General features: G+C 35.6%; 1 pseudogene; it reads left to right on the forward strand.

Annotated features, from left to right (window-relative positions):
* LOC119522365 overlaps positions 1-21,102 on the forward strand; it is a 109,717-nt pseudogene extending 88,615 nt beyond the window's left edge.
* The last annotated feature ends 282 nt before the right edge of the window (positions 21,103-21,384 follow it).

Consider the following 21,384-nt stretch of genomic DNA (forward strand, 5'->3'; position numbering starts at 1 on the left):
TTATGATTGTTATTTCTTCTTGTGGAATTGCCCGTTTTATTAGTATGTAGTGGCCTTCTTTGTCTCTCAAAGCATCCCTGCATTTAAAGTCTATTTTATCTGAGATTTATATTGCTACAACTGCTTTCTTTTGGCTGTAGCTGGCATGAAATATTTTTTCCATCCTTTCACTTTCAATTTCTTTGTGTCCCTGTGTCTAAGATGAGTCTCTTATATGCAGCATATTGATGGTTCATTTTTTTTATCCTTTCTGCGAATCTATATCTTTTAATTGGGAAGTTTAATCCATTTACATTCAATGTTATAACCGTGAAGGCATTTCTTGAATCAACCATCTTATCCTTGGTTTATGTTTGTCATATATATTTTACCATCTCTCTATTAATATCCCTTACTGTACCCATACTGAATCTCTTTAGTACCAAACCTTTCTCCTTTCCTTGTTTCTCTGCCTGTAGGGCTCCCTTTAGTATCTCCAGTAGGGCAGGTCTCTTGTTGGCAAATTCTCTCAGCATTTGTTTGTCTGTGAAAAATTTAAGCTCTCCCTCAAATTTGAAGAAGAGCTTTTCTGGATAAAGTACTCTTGGTTGGAAACTTTTCTCACTCAGATTTTTAAATATGTCATACCACTGCCTTCTCGCCTCCATGGTAGCTGCTGAGTAGTCACTACTTAGTCTTATGCTGTTTCCTTTGTGTGTGGTGAATTGCTTTTGTCTTGCTGCTTTCAGAACTTGCTCCTTCTCTTCTATAATTGACAGTGTGATCAGAATATATCTTGGAGTGGGTTTATTTGGATTTATTCTATATGGAGTTCACTGGGCGTTTATGATTTGTGTATTTATGGTGTTTAGAAGATTTGAGACGTTTTCCCCAACAATTTCTTTGAATACTCTTCCTAGACCTTTACCTTTTTCTTCCCCTTCTGGAACACCAGTGAGTCTTATATTAGGACGTTTTATATTATCTGTCATATCCCTGAGGTCCATTTTGATTTTTTCAATTTTTTTCCCCATTCTTTCTTTTGTGCTTTCATTTTCCATTCTGTCATCTTCCAGGTCACTGATTTGTTGTTCAACTTCCTCTAATCTTGTACTATGAGTATCCAGAATCTTTTTAATTTGGTCAACAGTTTCTTTAATTTCCATAAGATCATCTATTTTTTTTATTTAGTCTTGCAATGTCTTCTTTATGCTCTTCTAGGGTCTTCTTGATGTCCTTTATATACTGTGCCATGCTCTTCTTCATGTCCTTTATATCCCATGCCATGGCCTCATCATTCATCTTTATTTCTTTGATTAGTTGCTCTAGGTACTGTGTCTACTCTGATCTTTTGATTTGGGTGCTTGGGCTTGGGTGGGCTTGGGTTATCCATATCATCTGGTTTTTTCATATGCTTTAAAATTTTCTTTGTTTTTGGCCTCTTGGCATTTCCTTAACTTGGTAGGGTTCTTTTAGGATTTGTAGACCAATTGAAAGCCTTATCTCTAATTTGTCTGATCTACAGCTTCGTGGAGTACACTTTTTCTAACTAACCAGCAGGTGGTGTCCAGGAGCCACCTGTTCCCCTCAAGCCAGTTCTCCCCCACTTTGCCTTTGTGTTGAGTGGGGGAGTGAGTCTTGTGGGTTCCAATCAGTGTACCAAGCTTGCGTGTGTAGTTGGTGTTGCCCGCTCTGTATATGGGGCGTGTGTCTGGGTGGTCAGGGAGGGGGGGCGGCTCTAACAATCAAATCTCCCTGGTGTTCCTGGAGATTTAAAGCTGCTGCAATAGTCTAATCTTTCAGTTCAGTCCTGCCACAGTTTGTCTCTTCCACTGACCCACAAGTCCTTGGTATGGCCCCTGAGACTTGCGAGTGGATCCCTCTTCCAGGCCGTGCACCCCCTGGTCCTCTTTTGAGGGATGACTGTGCTATGTCACAGGTGAGTGCCATCCCCCCAGGGTGGTTCTGGGCTGCAGGGCTCTGTAGGGAGGCTCCCAGTCTGCTGAGCAGATGCCCCCCTTTTCTTGGGAAGTTGTGGTGTTTAGTGAATTTTCCCAGCCACTGGATTATTGCCTTTTGTCTCAGAGCTCTCTTAGTTCTGCTCTTGTCTTGACCTGCCCAAATTACAAGTCTGAGGCTTTCTGTATTGGGCTTCTTAGAGTAATTGTTTTAGAAAAAGAAAAAAAAGATTAAATAAAGGGCCCTCCTTGCAGATCTAATGGGTTATTGAAATGCTAAGAGACAAAGCAATTAGGGCCATTAAGGAAAAGTCCAGGGGGCAGAGAGATCAGCTTTTCTTTGGGATTTGCATATGAGCCTCAGGGCCTGAGTTCTGCCCTTCCCCTTTCTATGTTCACCAGAACTCCAAAAAGCCTCCGCTTTTCTTTTTGGGCTTTTCTTGCTGTTTCTTGCTATCCCTATCTCCTCTCTGCTGGGGTGACTTCTCTCAGATTCTCTGGTGTCTGGTCTCAGCCTATCTATGATTGGAGTTTGGATCAGTAGTATGAGTTTCCAATAAGAGCCACCACTGAAGTTCTCCCTACTCGTTCCCAGCACTGATGGCCCCCTCCTCCCACGGGACTGAGCTTGGCAGGGTGGGGTGCAGGTCCCCTGTCCACAAAAACTTACAGATTTTGCTGATCTCAGCAGTTCAACGTGTCCATGAGTGTTGTATGAAGCATGCCCAAAGTCAAATTGCTCTGCAGTGTCCAGTCCATGCAGTTCCTGGCTTTCTACCTACTTTCCTGGAGGAGTAACTAAAACATACACCTCACCAATTCACCATCTTGCCCTGCCTCCCAGTTCTTTCAACTTTATCTTGATTTAGGTGTAAGTTTTTCCTTTAACTGGACCATATCTTCATTTTTCCTAGTAAAGATTGTAGTTTTCTTTTGTCTAGGCATCTGGTTTCCTTGGTTACCCCAGTCAGATTTTCCCAGACCAGAATGAGTTCAGGTCTCTGAATGGGGTTATATTTCATGTGTATCTTAGTAGAATGACAAATGTTCCTGTGTGTTTTCCAGTAACTGTGCTTTTCCTAACCTTTCCAGCAGGTGTCACCTGTCAGCCTGTCACTCCTGACTCATGTAAGGAGTTGTGGCCTCCTTAGTTTCTGTTTTGGCTGCTTTCCCCCAGGCTCTGGAGTCTGCTTTTGAAGGGAAAACTGGGCCCCACTTCCTTATTCCTAGGGAAGATACACCCGCTAGGGAGCTATCATCTGCATTTGAATATTCTCTCTGATGCTGTTACCTCCACCCCTGTCTGGGTCAGTGTGCTCAGAACTGAAAATGGCTGTGGCTCTCTCTTCTGAGCCCCTCAGGCTGAGAAAGAAAAAAAGGGACAGAAAGCCCCATTTTGGAGCCAGTACACAGCCCCCCAATTTCATTCGTCAGCCAGAGGTAACAACCCAGTCTTCTGGGCTCCCCCTCCCAAGACAGAAGGGTCTTCTTGTTCTTTAAGGTCAGTCACCACTAAAAGCCTCTGTCTGCTTGTTGGGGGTTTGTAGCTTGTATTCAGCAATGCACATTTGTTATTTAAAACCCCAGTTGGAGTTCAGCCGAGCTATATTTGCTCACTCAGATAGTGCTGCTATTTTCTCCCACAGTGAGGTTTTGCAGCTCAGCCTGCCATGGGGGGAGGGTGCTCTTGGCATGATTCTGCTGCTTTTACTTACAGATTCTATGCTGTGATCTCAGGCATTCCTCCCAATCCAGGTTAGTATATGATGTGTGGACAGCCATGGTTGTCCCCCAGCAGTTATTCCTTATTATTTACTAGCTGTTCCTTGGTGTTTATTAGTTGTTCCAGGGGACTGTCTAAATTCCACTCCACTCTATGCCACCATCTTGCCTCTCACTCCCCACAGGACTTTGTGCTCTAATAAGGCAAGGACTTTATCTGTTTTGTTCTTCTCTAGAACTCCTCCTTCTGTCCCTATGAGCCTGAAAGAGAGGGAAAAGTATGGGAGATGTTTAGAGGGACTAGAAAGATATTTTGAAGGCAGCTTTCTTTTGTTTGTTTCATCTAAGACTAAGAAGTGATGGGAACATTCCATGAAACAATGAAAGCTGTGAAGAAGTTTAATATTTATTTATAATGAAATAGATTAAGATAGAAGTTAATAACAAAAAAATAATTAGAAAACCTACAAATATTTGTAATTTAAGTAATACAATCTAAAGAATCCAATGATCAAAGAAGAAATTTCAATGAAAATTAGAAACGAAAATAAAAATGTCATCCATGAAAAGAAGTGGGAGGAAGGTAAAGCAGTGGTTACAATAAATTTATAGATGTAAAGACATATATTAGAAAAGAGGAGGGCTGAAAATCAATTTCTAATCATTCACTTCAAAAGATAACATAAGATATCAAAACTAATGAGTTGGATGGGCCAGAAGAGGAGAAAAATGAGGTAGAAATAGGATAAAAGTCAAAAAGAAGATAGGTTAATGTGATGTTGTTTATTGAACATGAATCTAATGAAGGTCTATGGATGATAGATTATTTGAAAATGATGAATTGAATGGGCCAGATATAGAACAAGCCTAACTTAGAATTCTGAAAATTTCATGAATAAAGGATATGTCTCTGCTCTTGGTTAGAGATAACTTATTCATATTCATAACCCAATTTCTAAAAAACAAACAAACAAAAATCCCTTGCAATATTAGCACAGTTGGTATTCACAACCCTCCTCCTGCTGTCAGTGTTTCTCTCTTCTTTTGAATTCCCCATGTCCATCAGGCACTAAGACTCATCATTATGCAACCAGCATATGTAAAACCATAACAGACATCCTATGAAACACACTCTCCAGTGAAGCACTCCTCAACTATTAATGTCAATATGAATCACCTGAAGGTCTTGCTAAAATGAAAATTCTGATTCAGCAGGTAGGGTAGGACTTGATATTTTGCATTACTAACAACTTCTTAGGTGATACTACTGCTGCTGGTTCATGGATTAAATGTTCAGTAGCAAAGGGCTAGCCCTGCACTATACAATATGGTAGCCATGTGACATGTAACTGTGGAGCACTTGAAATGTGGCTAGTCCAAATTGAAATGCACTGTAAGGTTAAAACACACACCAGATTTCAAAGACATAGTATGCAAAAAATGATGTAAAATATCTCAATTTTAAAAGATTTTACAACTGGAAATGATAACATTTGGCAATATTGGCTTAAATGAAATGTCATTAAAATTAATTTCATCTTTTTTATTATTGTTTACACAGCTATGAGAAAAATTAAAGTTTTATATGTGGCTTGCATTTTATTTCTCTTGACATAGCTGGTTTGGATATTGTCTGAACATCTTTTCCCACAATTAAACTTCCCTGTCCTAGTCCCATTTTCTCAGGGTCCTCCCTGCCTATATTCCAAAGGGTAGTTTGGTAGCTTGTAAATAAAGCTAAAGTTTTAATGGCTGCTAAAGTTGTAAAGCTGTCTTCACCACTAAAAGTACCAGTGGTGCTCATGTTTGTGTTGCAAATAATTACATTTACACCTTAATCTATTGTGATTACAATCAAAACTTAGAAGCTGATGTGAAACTAGCATGTTACCCATACTGCCCATGCATTTACTCCTATGGCAGTGGAAAAAACAACCAAGGAGGGAAGTGTCACTACAGGCCCAGACACTGAATTGCCAGATATAGCAAAAAAAAAAAAAAAAAAAAAAAAAAAATCATACGGTGAACAAATAAATTTGAATTTCAGATAAACAATGAATAATCTATGAGTAAAAGTACACCCCATGCAGTTTTGGGACATACTTATACTAAAAGATTTCTTGTTTATCTGAAATTGAAATTTAACTGGGCATTTTGTATTTTACCTAGCTAAAATTTTATCTAACAAATATGATTTTTTTAATAAACTGTTTATTTTCAAATAATTTTAAACTTACAGGACAGTTTCAAACATAATACAAAACCTATTAGAACTCCAATTTACCACCACCCAGATACACAGATCCGCCAATTTTAACATTTTACCACATTTGCCATATCATTCTACCTATGGATCCATTTATCTATCTATACACCTTTATATTTTCTAAACCTTTGAGAGTAATTTGCATACATCATTGTCTTTGAACACTTAATACTTCCATCTATTTTTTACTAAGAACAAAGATATACACTTATGTAACCACCTTAAGTACAGTTATCAAGTTTGAGAACTTAAATATTGATACAAAGCTTACATCTATATTCTAATTTTTTTCATATGTCCCAATAATGTTCTTTTTGGCCATTTATCCTGAATTATTAGAACCAGTCCAGGATCATTGTGATGGTTAATTTTGTGTGTCAGCTTGGCTAGGTTATGGTGTCCAGTTGCTTGGTTGAGCAAGATCTGGCCTGATTGTTACTGTGAGAGTATTTCATAGATTAATTTGCATCTAGTTAGTTGGTTGCATCTTCAGCTAATTGCATCTACAATCAATAAAAGAGATTGCCCTCAGCAATGAGGGGAGACTCTTCATGCAATCAGCTGGAGGTATTAAAGCCAGAACTGAGGAGTTCAGAAGTCAGAATAATTTCTCTCTACTTGAGCCAGCCAGCTTGTTGGAGAATTCAAATTCACCTTCATTGTAGTTTGCAACTGTGGCCTGCCTTATGGATTAAGACTTGCCAATCCCCACAGTTGCATTAATCAATTCCTATAATAAAGCTGTTAACATACCCTGTCTGTTGTTTTTCTCTAGAGAATGCTGACTAATGCAATTATGTGTTACATTTAGTTGTTAAGTCTCTCTAATTTTTAATTGTGGAAATGTATATACAACACAAAGTTTCCCATCAACCACTCCCTAAGAATACAATTCTGTGGGATTAATCACATTCACAATGTTGTTCTACACTCACCTCCATCCATTATCACATTTTTCTCCTCCCCAATAAGAAACCCTGCAGCCATAATTCATTAATTCCCTATTCTCCCTCCCTATTCCCTTACCCTATAGTCTACTTTCTGTCTCTATGAATTTGCATATTTTAGCTATTTCATATATGCAGAATGATAGAATACATGTCCTTTTGTGTCTGACTTATTTCACTGAATTATGCCTTCAAGGTTTATCCATATATTACCATGTATCAGAATTTCATTATATTTGGGGCTGAATAATATTCCATTGTATGTATATACTACAGTTTGTTTATCCATTGTTCTGGTTTGCTAATGCTGCAGTTATGCAAAATACCAGAAATGGATTGACTTTTATAAAGGGGGTTTATTTGGTTACAAAGTTACAGTCTGAAGGCCATGAAAATTCCAAATGAAGGCATCAACACAAGTATACCTTCACTGAAGGAAGGCCAATTGCATCCAGAAAACCTGTTAGTTGGGAAGGCATGTGGCTGGTTTCCACTGATCCCAGGTTGTGTTCCAGCTCCACTTTCAGCTCCCATGCATTCTTCAAAGTGTCTCTCTTGGTTGCAGCCCCTCCTTCTGTCTGTGAACACTTTTATAGGACTCCAGTGATTCAATTAAGACCCACCCTGAATGGATAGGGTAACAACTCCATGGAAATTATCCAATCAAAGGTCTTGCCCACAGTTGATTGAATCACATCTCCATGGAAACATTCAATCAAAGGACTCCAACCTAATCAACACTAATGCATCTGCTCCCATGAGATTGCATCAAATAACATGGCATTTTTTGGGACATAATACTTCCGAACTGGCACACCCTTTCATCTCCTGATAGGTATTTGTGTTGCTTACACCTTTTTGGCTATTATGAATAATGCTGCTATGAACAGTGGTGTATAAATATCTGTTTGAGTCCCTGCCTTTAATTCTTTTCAGTGTATGCCTAGAAGTGGGATTGCCAGGGGATATGGTAGTTCTATGTTTACTTTCTGAGGAGCAGCCAAAACTGTTTTCCACAGTGTCTCCATTTGACATTTCCACTAAAAATGTGCTAAGGTTCCTATTTCTCCACATCCCTTCCAGTACTTGTTATTTTCTGATTTTTAAATAGTAGCCATTCTAGCAAGTGTGAAGTAATATCTCATTATGGTTTTGATTTGCATTTCCCTAATGGCTAAAGGTATTGAGCATCTTTTCACATGCTTTTTAGTCATTTGAATATTTTCTTTGAAGAAATGTCTATTCGAGTGCTTTGCCTATTGTTAATTGGTTTGTTTTGACATATATTATTCTACATCTCTTGCTAACCTGTGGTTTAAGGAATTTGGATAATTAATGAATGCATTTGGATATAAGTATCAATAGCTTCCATGAAAGAGAAATTAATTATCCTAGTTGTTTTCTATTATGTTGATCTTTAAATTAGAAAACTAATCCTGAGAAATTCAGATATTCCTTTGGACTGTCTATAGGGTTTTGAGGTATTATGAGCCTGAAGTTCAAAAACTATGCTTTTGTGAGGCTGTTCTTATCTCTAAACTGCTATTTTTCAGGCATTTGCTGCAATTGCCATCCTCAAAGCCAAAAGCCAATGAAAGGGTTTAATCAATTTAATGAATATTTAAACTATCAAATGGAATTTGCTCTTAGTATTATCAGTTTCCTCTCTATTTTGACATGAAGAGAAAAACTTGCTGGTAGGTATGCAGCAAGACAACCTCACCACACTGAATCAGGAATCTATGATATTTTCTCTTCCTAGATTATTTCACTTTGAACCCAAACTACTCTCTGGCATTTGTATGGCATTGGAGATGTCACACTATCTGCACTAATAGTCCTCAGTCATGATACTAGTCTGGTTCACAGGGCAAACTAATTACAGATCATGGTTTTCCCTTCAATATTTCTTCCCTTGGCCCAACCAAATTAGTAAGAAATAAGCATATTTGATCCAGGAAGGATAAAACTAATAACCGTTCCTTCTGCCAAGCAGTAATCTGAAGCACTTGATGATATCACTTTCTCCTCCTGGTCTGCTGCTGCGCTGCCAAAGTGTACCAGAATGTTCAGTTTTCTTCTTCATTTTTTCCCTGAAGATAGGCTGGCATTAAGTTTTCCCCTCACTTTAGTTTTTAAAATATGTAGGGACATTAGCTATTTATAGGTCCAACATCTTGAATGTAAATCTGGCTTGATTAAATATCAGATTTGACCAAATCCTTTCTTTTTTGCTTTTTAATAATATAAAAGTCTCAGCTTTAAAGGTTCCAAATGGCAGATTGTGACATGCTTTCAATCCTTATTACTCCATCACAAATAATTGAACAAGAAGGAGGGTCACCAACAGATGAGAGATTTCAACATATTTCTGGAGGACAGAATATGGATGAGAGATGTTTGTTAAATATTGCACTGTGAAACTGAAATGAGAAATATCCATCCCACACTAAAAATGTTTGATTTTTTAAAATTTTTATTAAGCCTTATAGAACTACATAACATTTAAGAATATGTGTGGGTTTGTGTGTGTATATATTACTTTGAAACATCAAGTAGTTTTACAAATATTATTATGAAAAAGAGCATCTTTGCCCACCTATGATCCCAGTGTTGGGGATTGAATCATATAACCCACAAAAGGCCAATTCAAGTCTTAATCTGCATTCCTATGGGTATGGATCCATATGTAAACTGGACCTTTGAAAATACTGTTAGCTAATTTGTGGGCTCATTTGTGCATAAGACCATCAAAGCCTTTAGATGAAGCCAAATTGAATCAGGATTAGTCTTAATCTATATGACTGAAGTCCTTATAAGCAAAGGACATTTGGACACAGTCAGTCAGGAAAAGCCACAGAAGTAGGCCAAGGAGAGAGATTGCTATGGGATGGAGGCAGACATGGAAGCCAAGGAACTCCAAGAAGTGTGGCAAGCCATCATCAGAATGCTATAGGCTCTCAGAGAAAGTGCTGATTGTTTGAGACCTTGATTTTGGACTTCCAGCCCCCAAAACTGAGAGAAATAAATTCCTGGTGTTTAAGCCAACCAATTTGTGGTATTTGTCATAACAGCATGGGCAAATTAAGACACTCAGAGACTTTGAATAAATTATATTGTTTCTCCTTAAATTAATTTTATATTTTAAAAAGCATGATTATGCTTCTATTTATTTAGTTTTCATTACTAGATAACAGGGAGTCTAAAGACCTCATAATATCAAAGATGAGGGTTTAACACTTACCTACACTTCCCACATACATCTTATCATTGAAGTTCTGTCATAACTTTTACATTATAATGGCTCTATTAATATTACTCACAGTTGGGCCACATGATATACTATGATTAAATTTCTTTTTTAATATAAATTTTTTTCCTAATGTAAATAATTATCTTATTTTCTTGATTTTCTATGTACATAATACCAGTTCCTCCTCAAATTCTCCATCAAAAATATACTTATTCTGTTATTATATTTTAAAACATTAGATTAATTACTTTTATCTATTTTTGAGACATCCTTCTTGAAGTCCTTTGTTCCCCTAATACAGTCTACTCTGGTTGCTCTCTAGGTCTGCTTCTCAGTAATCATGCTGGGATATTCCTTCAAAAGGAATTCCCTCACTCTTTAAATTGTCTTGGGGCTCTACTTTCATTAATTTTTTATTGGTATTCCTTATTTTGGTGCAGCATATCTTCCAGTAGATTCCTAAGAAAAAGTGCAAAGGAGGTAAATTTTTAAGAACTTGACATGTCTACAAACATTTTTATTCTACCCTCTTACTTGATTGATAGTTTTTGGCTGGGTATAGAATTCTAGGTGGAAATTTTTTTTCTCAGTATTTTGAAAGAATTGCTACATGGTCTTCTAGCTTTTTGTGTTACTGCTGAGAAGTTAGATGACATTCTGATTCCTGATCCTTTATAAATATCCTATTTTTCTACCTGGAAGCCCTTAAAATTGTCTTTTTGTACATATTGCTCTAAATTTCATTATGCTGTGCCTTTATGTGAGTTTTTGTCCACATACTGTGGACCTATTCAATCTGGAAATTCATTTCCTTCAGTTCTGAGTTATCTTGAATCATATCTTTGAATTGATTCCTCTCCTCTTCATATTTTTCTCTCTTTCTGAAATTCATATTATTAAAACATATCACCTCCTATAGAGAACTTCCCAATTTTATTATATTTTCTGTTTTCATATATATTTTTCCCAGTTTGGCTTTGTGTGGGAGTTCTTCAACTTTGTCTTTCATCCTTTCATTATCTGTTTTATTTCTAGTAAATGAAATTAAGGCAATTGCCAAATATCAGAATTTTTTTTGGTGTATGATATTTATTTAAAAACATACTATTATCTCAAAGTATAAATGAAAACATTTGAATCAATTCAACACTCTTTGGAATTTTTAAATGTATATACATATATATTATTAGCAACCTAGGGAGAGAAAAGAACTTTCTGACACCAGTGATGAAACCAATATACTTAAGGATGAAACAGGAAGCATGTTCATTAAAGCTAAAAACAGGACAGATACTCTTGCTATCACTGCAATTACTCATTGTAACAGGGTCTAGCCAATGTAATGAGACAAAAATAGATATCTAAGACATATAGGATTGGAAAATAGAAATTCTTGTAGGGATTTGCAGATAATATAATTGTGTACACAGGAATACCAAGATCCCCTTAAGATAAATTATTGGTGGTAACAATCAAGTTTAGCAGGTTTTCTGTGTACAATTTCTATATGGAAGAGGAAACAGCAGTAATCATCAATTAGAAATTGGAATGCAAGAAACTATCTCATTCAGAATACCATCACAAATTTTTAATAATACATCTTGTTACCTTGGATTAAAACAAGAAAAGCTATATACAACCTTAAAGGAGATAATTATGAAGTATGGTTGAAAAAGGAAGGCTAAATCATGTATGTCATCAAAAGGAAAGCTAGAGAATAAAAATTAGGATTGTATACCTTAGCAAAACCTAGAGTGGACAATGATGGTGCTTAATTTTATAAATATTAGAAAACTGGAATGAGCACACATCACTATTACAAGGTGTTAATAATAGGTTGGTATATGGGAAAAATACAATTAATGTAAACTAAGGTCTATAGTTAACAGTGACATTGTAATAGTCTTGCATTAAGTGTAACAAAGCCACTATACCAAAGCTAAATTTCAATAATAGGGGGATATAAGGGGTGTTAGATTGTTTTTGGAAGAAATGAGAATGTTCTAATACTAACTATAATGATGAATAACTATGTGATTTTACCAAGAGCCATTGATTGTACACTTAGGATGGATTGAATTGTGTGTGAATAAAACTGTTAAAAAATAATAGGGGAGGATAATGGGTATGAGATATTTTTGAATTTCTTCTTTTACTTTTATTTCTTTTTTTGGAGTAATGAAAATGTTCTAAAATTGATTGTGGTGATGAATGCACAACTATGTGATGATACTGTGAGTCATTGAGTGTATGCTTTGAATGGATTATATGGTGTGTGAATATATCTCAATAAAATTGCATTTAAAAAAGAAAACAATTATGGAATATCACTGAAGAAAATAAAAGAAGACCTGATGGAGATATCCAGTGGCAAGAGACATACAGTGGTCAAGAATGGGAAGATACCATATTGTAAAAATTGAGGCAGCCCCAAATTAAGCAATCCATTGTACTTCCATTTGGATGTTAGGATAAGAAAGTGATTGGAAAACCCACTTGGCAGAATACATACAAAGAACAAGGACAATTCTTGGAGGAAAAATGAAGAGGAATTGCCCTACAGAATACAAAACTTACAATTATGATATAGTGTTTAACCATTCTACTTCTGGTAGTATGGGAGGCTAGACATCCTCATATTACAAAACAACAAAATTTTTCTTTAAAATAATTTTGCCACATTATTGGTATTACAGGAAGTAGGAAAAATTTTCTAAATGGAAAACATTTTTAAAAAGAAAATTTAAATATAATGGGCTGAAGTGTTTTCTTTAAGGGGTAAATATGTAAATAGGATGGATTTCCATGAGAGAAAATGCCTTTCAAAACCATGATCTAGAATCCAAAGTTTGGCTCAGACTTTAAATCCTGGAAATATCAGGCCCAGAATATAAAATATGAATAGATTTCTGGAATGGAGGAATGTATCTAACAGGGTTCAACCAAGGAATCAGAAACAGTAAGTTTATAAATATAAATTTTATAAATATAGATGTAATCACAGAAAGAGAGAGATAAAGAGAGAGACAGACAGAATACTTGATTGATTATAATGATTGGCTTATGCAATTGTGAGAACAGGTCAAGCAAGTCCAAAGTCCTCAGGGCTGGTTCTCAGGAAGGGAACATCACAAGCTGACAAACTCAAACCTCATGGGCAAAGTGCAATGCTGTCACAGACAAGATTTCTCCTTCTATTTCCAAGAAACTTCAGTTCTTCATTTAAAACTTTCCAACAGATTCCATCAGGCCACTAAGACGATTCAGATTAATCCCCTTTATGTAAAGTTAAGTGATTATGGACTTTATCCGCAAAATACCTTGTATGCAACAAATAGATTAGTGTTGTATTGAATAACTGAAAAGTGTAGCCTAGCCAAGCTTATATATCAATAAAGCCATCACAGGGAATAAACTCTTAGCATATCAACTCTTCCACAGATAACTATTAACTAGAGTTAAAAAAAAATCAACCACTTGAAGACATTGGAAAATGAAGAAAAAACAGGCAGATTTGGGGCAGTAATTGAAATTTAAAAGAAGAAGCAAGCATTGGTAGGTTTATTCTTTTTACAAATAGAGCCTAAGTATAGGTCACTGTAAATGTATAACATGAAGTGGCTAATTTTCTGATTTTAAAAAACAAACACACCCCAATTTTCTCTCCTGAAGAACAGAGAACAGAGCCACTAAACAGCAACCACTGTTGGAAAGTAAGGAAGGAATCCCAGAGATGAAAGAGCAAATGAAAGGGAAACCCAAATTTTGTGTGTCAACTGCCAAAATTTCTGGCTGATGGATGACTCAAGCATGTGTAAGATAACGTAAGGGTGAGTTGCAACTAAAGCTGAAAGAACTAACTTGAGATCATAATTTCTGCCCACCATAGGAAAGACAGAGGTTGAAATTTGAGCCTAAAGAAGGTAGTTGCTTGTGAAAACAAAGATACCAGCATGCTTCAACATATGTTTGATAAGGTAAAGGAAAGCACATTTGTATTCTATGAAAAGACAGGAAATCTAGGCAGAAAAATATGAACAATAAAGAAGAACCAAACATTGACCTGTCCCACATTTTATACAAAATTAACTCAAAATTGATTACTGATTTAAATATAAAACATAAAACTATGATATTTTAGGAAGAGAAGAGAAAATCTTTGGGTTCTGGGGAAAAGGAAAAATTCATAATTGAGTTTTATTAAAATTAAAGACTTTGTTCTGCAAAAGATCCAGTAGAGAATGAAAAGACAAGCTACAGACTGGCAGGAAATATTTGCAAACCACATATCTGACAAATGATTATTATCTACAATATATAAAGAACTCTTAAAGCTCAGCAGTAAGAAAAAAACAATCTAATTAAAAATAGGCAAGATATTTAAACAGAAATTTCACCAAAGAGAATGAACATGTGGCAAATTTGCACATGAAAAAAATTAAAGTTTTTACTTTCAATAAAATTCAATTATGAATTTTTCCTTTTCCCCAGAACCCAAAGATTTTCTCTTCTTTTTCTAAAATATTATAGTTTTATGTTTTATATTTAAATCAGTAATAAATTTTGAGTTAATTTTGTATAAATGCTCAAAACCAATAGCCATAAGAGAATTGCAAATTTAAACCATGGTGAGATAGTACAATATACTTATCAAAACAGCTAAAATACAAAATAATGACATCACCAAACACTGCTGAGGATGTGGAGAGACTGCATGAAATATACAATTAAAAAAAAGAAATATACAATTATGGCAGATAACTTAAAATGGTACAGCTATGTTGGAAAATATTTTGGCAGTTTGTCAAAAATACTAAACATGCAACTACCATATGACCCAGAAATTGCACTCTTGGACACTTATTCCAGAGAAATGAAAATTTATGCTCACAAAAAATCCTTTATGTGAATGTTTATAGCAGCTTTGTTGTAATAGCCCCAAACTAGAAACAATCTAGCTGTTCTTCAATAGGTTGCACCAACTGTGGTACATCCATACCATGGAATACTGCTAAGCAATAAAAGGAAGAAACAATGATACATGTAACAAGCTGTATTAATCCCCAGATAATTATGCTGAGTGAAGAAAGATAATCCCACAAAGCTCCACAACTGTATGATTCCATTCACATAACATTCTTGAAGTGACACACTATAGAAATGGAGAAGAGGTCAGTGTTTGCCAGGGGTTAAGGAGGGAAGTGGCTGTGGTTATAAAATGGCAACATGAAGGAAGCTTATGGTGATGGAAATGCACTGAATCTTTACTGTATCAAGTTCAACAGTTTTTCAAAGTGGATTAGAGTACATAGGATCTTTCTGTATTATTTCTTATTTTAATAGCTTGATTAAGATTTAATTTATATAACACACAATTTACCCATTTGAAGCAGACAATTCAATGGTTTTTAGCATAGTCACAGAATTACATGGAATATTTTCATTACCCTTACTAGAAACTCCTTGACCATTACCAGTGATTCCACATTCACCCTCAATCCAGCCTCTGGCAATCACTAATCTATTTTCTGTCTCCATGGATTTGCCTACCCTGAACAGTTCATAGAAATGGAATCATATGTTTTGTGGTCCTTTGTGGCTAGCTTCTTTCATTTAATATAGTGTTTTGAAGGTTCATCCAGGTGGTAGCATGTATTAGTATTTCATTTAAGTTTATAGCCAAATACTATCCCATAGTATGAATAAACCATATTTTTTATCCATTCATCATTTTATGAACATTTTATTAAGCAATAAAAAGAAATTAATACCTGTAAAAATTATGTATTCTTTCTTACAACTGCATATGAATCAATGATTATCTCAAAATAAAAAGTTTAATTTAAAAAGAACCAAATGGATATTCTATAACTGAAAAATAAAATATCTGAAAAAATTTTTAAATCACCAATGGGGCTAATCAGCAGAATAGAAATGACACAGGGGATATTCAGTGAACATGATTAGAGAGTAACAGTAGTAATTCAATCTTAATAAGAGGGGAAAAATGAAAAGATACATCAACATATTCAGGGACATATGGAAAAATATTAAGACATAACATGTGTTATAGAGGTCCTAGAAGGAGAAAAAAGAGATAAGGCATCAGGGAAAAAATCATGTGGAAAAATAAATGAAAACATACCAGATTTAGAATAAAATAAAAATTTCAGAAACAAGAAACTCATTGAACCCCAAACTGTATAAAAATAAAAATAAACACACCTAGGCACAATATATTCAAGTTCATAAAAATCAAAAATAAAGAAAAATTCCTGAAAGCATCCAGAGTAAAACAACACATTATATACAAGGGAATGACAATTCAAATGGCTATTGTATCCTCATCAGAAATTATGGAAGCCAGAAGACACTGCAACAATATATTTAAAGTGCTAAATCGAAAAAAAAAAAAAAAATAAGCCAGCTTAGAATTCTATATCCAGCAAAAATATCTTTAAATAAAAACATTCTCAGGTAATTGAAAACTGTAAGAATTCAACACCCAGAAACCAATTCTTCAAAGAAGCTAAAGAAATTTCTTTGTGCTTAAAGAAAAATGTCAGACATGATCTAACATCTTCAAAAAAGAATGAAGAGCAAATGAAATTATAAACATTTGCATAAATATGAAGACTAATATTTTCCTCCTGATTTCTTTTAAATACATGAGATTGTTCAAGGCAAAAATTACAAGATTATCTTGTCATTTCTGTCATAATGTAAAGGTAATAGAAATTTATTCAAAATTCTGAAAGAGAAAAATTGCCAGCCAAGAATTCTTTATCCAGTAAAGCAGCATCAAAGATGACAAAGAACTATAAAGGTGAGATTTTACCCTACATGTAAGCCAACAAGGTTGTCTGCCACAGTTTCTTGGGTGTTGGCAGAAGACATAAGACTTCTGGATTAGAGACAATGGACTTTATTACTCATGGTGGAGTAAACAACATGAGCTTCAGGTTTGGGTTGGTTCCTCTTGCTCCTCAAGTTCCATGGGTGTTATGCTGAATGGCCCAGGTGGCTGCTGCACACACAGTGAGTTTGCATCATGGCTGGGGAACCCCAAAATTACAAAACCCTAACAGTTTATAATGAGCTGAAAGCAAATGTGCCTGATCACTGTCCCAGAGGGAGACATTCTTTTCATTTTACTTGACAGTAAATAAATCTACCCTTTGTTCAAGAGAGACACTCTTACTTTCTTCCAAGCTTGCTATACACACATTATTGGAAAAATAATCCTGAAATAGTGATGTTAGTTACTCTACACACAAGACATGTAGAAACATGAGGAACCCATGGAGAATTGTCTTCCCACATACATTTGTGGGGTTTCTACATTTTACATGAAATGAAAGTAGACTGAGAAAATTTAATAAGATACGTTTCAATTCCCAGAGAAACCATGAAACAAAATGCAAAGATATATAAATAAATAGGCAACAGGTAAACTAAAATGAAGTTCTAATAAATATTCAAATTCTAATAAATATTCAAATAATCCAGAAGAAAGTAGGAAGAGAGGTTGGAAGGAGAAGAGAAGAGTAAAGAACTAGGAAGATTATTTGAAGTAATAGTTGGGAAAAACTCCTTAACCCTTATAAATGACATAAATATGCAAATCAAAGATGTCCAATGAACTCCAAATACAATAAATCCAAAAAGACCCACTCCAATATATATATTAAGCAGATTGTCAAATGCTGAAGAGGAGAAAATTCTTATAGCAGCAAGAGAGAAGTGATTCACCACTTATGATGGAAACCACATAAGACCAAGTACTGACTAACTCAGCAAGCACTATGAAGGTGAGAAGGCAGTGGTATAACATATTTAAAATTCTGAAAGAAAAATTGGCAGCCAAGAATTCTTTATCCAGTAGAGCTGTCCTTTAAAATTGAGTGAGAGTTTAAAATTTTCACAGACAAATTCTGACAGAATTTGTTAAAGAGACCTGACCTGCAAGAAATATTAAAGGGAGTTCTACCAGCTGAGATAAAACAGAAAGGAAAGGAAGGTCTGGAGAATGGCACAGAACTGAAGAGTAAAAATAAGGGTAACTTAAAAGAAAAAAAAAGAGGGGGAGGGAATCTGACAAAAAACAAAGTGTAAGATGGTTCAAGAACTGCCTTCAGAGTAATCAGACTGAATGTGAATGGATTGAATTCCCCAATTAAAAGACACAGATTGTCAGAATGGATTAAAAAGCATGATCCATCTGTATGGTGTTTACAGGAGACTCATCTTAGAGCCAATGACACAAAGGGATTGAAAGTGAAAGTATGGGAAAAAAATATTCCATGCAGGCTACAGCCTAAAGAAAGCAGGGATAGCAATACTAATATCAGACAAAATGGACTTTAAATGAAAAGACATCATAAGAAACAAAGAAGGACATTATATATTTATAAAAGGGACAAATCATCAAGAATAAACAAAAATCATAAATGATTTTGCACTCAATCAAGGAGTTCCAAAGTACATGAGACAAACATTGGCAAAACTGAAGGAGGCAAAAGACATTTCTATAATAATACTGGGAGAATTCACTACACCACTCTCTTCTATAGATAGAACAACCAGTCAGAGGACTGATAGAGGAATTGAGAACATAAACAATGTGATTAATGATTTAGAATTGAGACATATATAGAGCATTACATCCCAAGTTACCAGGATATACATTCTTCTCTAGCACTCATGGAATGTTCTCCAGAATAAATTGTATACTGGGTCAAAAAATAAGTCTCAATAAATTTAAAAAGATTGAAATTATTCAAAGCACACTCTCTCACCATAATGGAATGCAACTAGAAATCAACTACTGCCAAAGAAGCTGAACATTCATAAATATATGGAGGTTAAATAAAACACTCCTAAACAATCAATGGGTCAAAGAAGAAACTGCTAGACAAATTGGTAAATATCTAGAGACAAATGAAAATGAGAATACAACATATCGAAACCTATGAGATGCAGCGAAGCTGGTGCTGAGGGGAAAATGCATAGTGCTAGATACATACATTAAAAAGGGTGAAGGAGCTAAAATCAAAGATCTAGTTGAACAACTGAAAGAGCTAGAGAATGATAAGGAAACTAAAGCAAGTAGAAGAAAAGAAACAACAAGGATCAAAGCAGAAATAAATGATATGGAGGACCAAAAAAAAAAAAAAAAAAAAAAAAAAACAGAGAATAAATAAAACCAAAAAGTGGTTCTTTAAGAAGATCAACAAGATTGACAAACCCTTAGCTAGACTAAGTAAAAAACAGAGAAGACCCGGTCGTTGCCACCAACGGGCACCCCTGCCCCCTCCCCTCCACCTGAGCTACCGCAGCAGCGCCTCAGGTGAACGCAGCCAGGGAACAGATTTGATAATAGGCTACATTAAAGTAAAGAGAACAAAAGTCCAGCCATTAACTATAGAACTGAAAACACTCCAGAGCCTGTGAGCACAAGTGTCAGCCATTATGGAGTACAACACACTGCAATGTCACTGTCATCATCAGCGAAGGGAACATCTGTTGATTTTAGCAATCTTTCCATAGCCCCATTTGGAGGATCCTCAGGGGTGACACCTTTTGGAGGTAGTGCCAACTTCATATCCTACTGGTTTAACAGGTGGTGTTACTATATTTGTGGCCTTATATGATTATGAAGCTAGAACTACAGAAGACCTTTCATTTAAGAAGGGTGAAAGATTTCAGATAACTAACAATACAGAAGGAGACTGGTGGGAAGCAAGATCAATTGCTATAGGAAAGAATGGTTATATCCCTAGAAATTATGTAGCACCAGCAGATTCCATTCAGGCAGAAGAATGCTATTTTGGCAAAATGGGGAGAAAAGATGCTGAAAGATTACTTCTGAACCCTGGAAATCAATGAGGTATTTTCTTGGTAAGAGAGCATGAAACTACTAAAGGGTGCTTATTCCCTCTCTATTTGTGATTGGGATGAGATAAGAGGTGACAATGTGAAATATTACAAAATTAGGAAACTTGACAATGGTGGATACTATATCACAGCCAGAGCACAATTTGATACTCTGCACAAATTGGTGAAACACTACACAGAGCATGCTGATGGTTTATGCCATAAGTTAACAACTGTGTGTCCAACTGTGAAACTCCAGACTCAAGGTCTAGCAAAAGATGTTGGAAAATCCCTCAAGAATCTTTGCCACTAGAGGTTAAACTAGGACAAGGATGTTTTGGTGAAGTATGGATGGGAGCATGGAATGGAACCACAAAAGTAGCAATTAAAACACTAAAACCAGGTACAATGATGCCAGAAGCTTTTCTTCAAGAGGCTCAGATCATGAAAAAATTAAGACATGTTAAACTTATTCCACTCTATGTGGTTGTTTCTGAAGAGCCAATTTACACTGTCACTGAATTTATGTCAAAAGGGAGTTTACTAAATTTCCTTAAGGAGGGAGATGGGAAGTATTTGACGCTCCCACAACTGGTTGATATGGCTGCTCAGATTGCTGATGGCATGGCATATATTGAAAGAATGAATTATATCCACCATGACCTTCAGGCTGCTAATATTCTTGTAGGAGAAAACCTTGTGTGCAAAATAGCAGATTTTGATTTAGGAAGGTTAATTGAAGACAAGGAATGTACTGCAAGACAAGGTGCAAAATTCCCAATCAAATGGACAGCTTCCAAGGCTGCACTGTATAGCTGATTTGCCATAAAGTCCAATGTGTGGTCATTTGAAATTCTACAGACAGAACTGGTAACAAAGGGCAGAGTTCCAGGCATGGTAAACCACGAAGTGCTGGAGCAGTTGGAATGGGGTTATAGGATGCCTTGCCATCAGGGTTGTCCAGAATCCCTACATGAATTGATGAACCTTTGTTGGAAGAAGGACCCTGATGAATGATCAAGATTTGCATGTATTCAATCCTTCTTGAAAGACTACTTCACTGCTACAGAGCCACAATACCAGCCAGGAGAAAATTTATAAGTCAAGTAGTTTATTTTATATGCACAAATGTGCCAAAATATAACAAACTTGTGAAGAGTTCCTCACTTATATACAGGAATCAAAAGAAGAAAATCTTCACTCAGCATGTTTTTTAATGGAATTAATGGAATTTTAACTGGAATTGCAGACATGGTTGCACAAAACAGCTTTTTTTTTCCCAAGTGTTAAACTCCAAAGTACCAATGATGAATTTTCCAACTTATTTCAGGGTCGAAAGAAAGTAGAAATAGGATGTTAATGACACTGTGAGTGATAGCATGA

This window comes from Choloepus didactylus, chromosome X (assembly GCF_015220235.1).
Source record: "Choloepus didactylus isolate mChoDid1 chromosome X, mChoDid1.pri, whole genome shotgun sequence".
Taxonomy (NCBI): Eukaryota; Metazoa; Chordata; class Mammalia; order Pilosa; family Megalonychidae; genus Choloepus; species Choloepus didactylus.